Consider the following 2,232-nt stretch of genomic DNA (forward strand, 5'->3'; position numbering starts at 1 on the left):
CAGTCATCTTTTTGCCTATGTACAAGATTTGAAGTTGTTTCTTAGAGCCCAGTGAGGTAGCACAGACCTGTAATCCAAGCACTCTGGGAGGCTGAGGCAGGAGGATTTCAAGCTCAAATTTACCTTGGTAAGCTAACCAACTTAGTGAGACTCTGTCTCAAAGTAAAACATAAAAGAGGGGCTGGAAAAGTAGCTCAGTGCGAAGACCCAGGTAGTGAATAAAGAAAGGAGGAAGGAAGGGAAGGAGGAAGGAAGGAAGGAAGGGAAGGAGGAAGGAAGGAAGGAAGGAAGGAAGGAAGTAAGGAAGGAAGGAAGGAAGGAAGGAAGGAAAGAAGGAAGGGAGGGAAGGAGGAAGGAAGGAAGACATCTGGGAGCATAGCAGATGGTGAGCTTCAGAGAAGCACTCTTGAGCTGGGGATATAACTCATGGCATAGCTCCTGCCTGGCAAGTGTGAGGTGCTGTGTTCAATTCCCAGTACCAAAAAAAGAATTCCTCTCCAGTATTTGAAGTCCAGACCCTGGACTATACCAGTGTGAGAAACAGTAGGACCCTGGGACTCAGCAAGTGAGTGATCTGAAGTGAGAATTGGAGCCCATGGGGAGAGCACAGGGAGAGACCACAATGCAGAAGAGGGAGGCAGCAGTTGGCACTTTCTCCCTGACCCACCTCATGATGTGGGAAGGGTGACTCTAACCTATGTAGTCACAGTGACCACCGGAGACCCCAGAGGCCCCCACAAACAAATGTACCAGTGGAACAGAGCAGTGGACACTGCAAACTGCAGTGGCTGGTGAGTTAGTTAGGTTCAGATGCCCCCCGCCCAACCCCCAAACCAAAAGGAATGGCCGGGAACCAATTTGGGAAAGACCCAACTAAAAACAGAAGTGGCTCAGCTCCACCCAGAGGCTGCACCTGTCAGGGTGAGGCACAGTCAAGTTCAAGCAGGTAGGTACTCAGGGAGCTAAACTGGAGCCAGCAAGGAGCCAAGTTCAAGGCACTTGGAGGGTTGCCAGATAAAAAATCTGGGTCCTAGGTTCACAGCCAGAAAACAGAAGCAGCCTGAACTTCAGTAGAACTAATGACCCAGGTTTGCTGAGATTATCCAGCACTGCCATAATTCTACTACCGACTTGCTATGATCAGTCAACATGGATCTTGGCTCTTTCTACCCGCTCTGTAACAGCAGAGACACAACCTGACATGGTCATTTTTTTCTGCTTTTCTTCCTTTCTTTGCTGTTTTTTTAAATCATTTTTCCCTTTGGTGATTGTTCTTGTTTTATATGAGTGAAAATAGTCATTCTAGCTTTGTTATTGTTGTTTTGTTCTGTTCTTGTTTCTGTTTCTTCTTTTTTCCCAGCTGTCTACTTCACCAGTTCTTAAAGTTGATGTAATTGTCTGCCGTCCTCCAGCCTTGCTTCTAATCCCTTCCTCTTCTTCTAGTTCTCTATTTTTTCCCTTAACCTCTTTTCAATTTTCTACCCTGAGGGAAAAATCTCCATATTGAGAGAATATTTAGTGTACACAATTTTCTGGTTTGTTGTAGATTTTGTTACATAACTACAAATCATGTTCATAGAATTAAAAGTGGCAAATTAATTGTTACCACAATTTGTCATTTTCTAGGGTGTGCTTGATCCTATTGCTATTGCTACAGCAAGCAGAAACACTGAAATGACAACCAGGATTTCGAAGCAGTGAACAGCTTTATTTTACACCAATGGTCCTGGCTGGGTCAGTTCCCGCAACAAAGCCAGGTGGCAAGTGCTTGTAACTTAGTACTTTTATATGATGCATAAGCAGGAAATCCAAAGGTGAGACAGAACAGCCTGGCAGTTCTCTGATTAGGTAGCAGGGTGAGATCATTGGTTACAAAGCCAGATTAATGATCATGAAGCTTGGTACAATCAGACATTCTGCATGTTTGGTTACACTCTTGTGGTTAGAGGCGTCAAGATAGTAATTACAGGGCCATGAAACAGTTACAGAGCTAGAAAGTTTCAAAAGAACAAAGTTTTTTAAAAGAACAATTTTTCTGGTACAGTTTTTCCCTTTCATTATTACAGATTGTACTACTTTAGCCAAGATGACATAATTGTTCTAATCAGTTGTTCCTCCTTGTATGCAAAAACTGAGATTGCCTGAGGGTCCTAAATGGCCTATAGGGCACTGCCAAAGAACCAGAAGCCAAGCCAAAGAGGCAGCAATTCCTATAGGCAGCAAGAGGTATGA

This window comes from Chinchilla lanigera, unplaced genomic scaffold (assembly GCF_000276665.1).
Source record: "Chinchilla lanigera isolate Chin_1 unplaced genomic scaffold, ChiLan1.0 scaffold00010, whole genome shotgun sequence".
Lineage (NCBI taxonomy): Eukaryota > Metazoa > Chordata > Mammalia > Rodentia > Chinchillidae > Chinchilla > Chinchilla lanigera.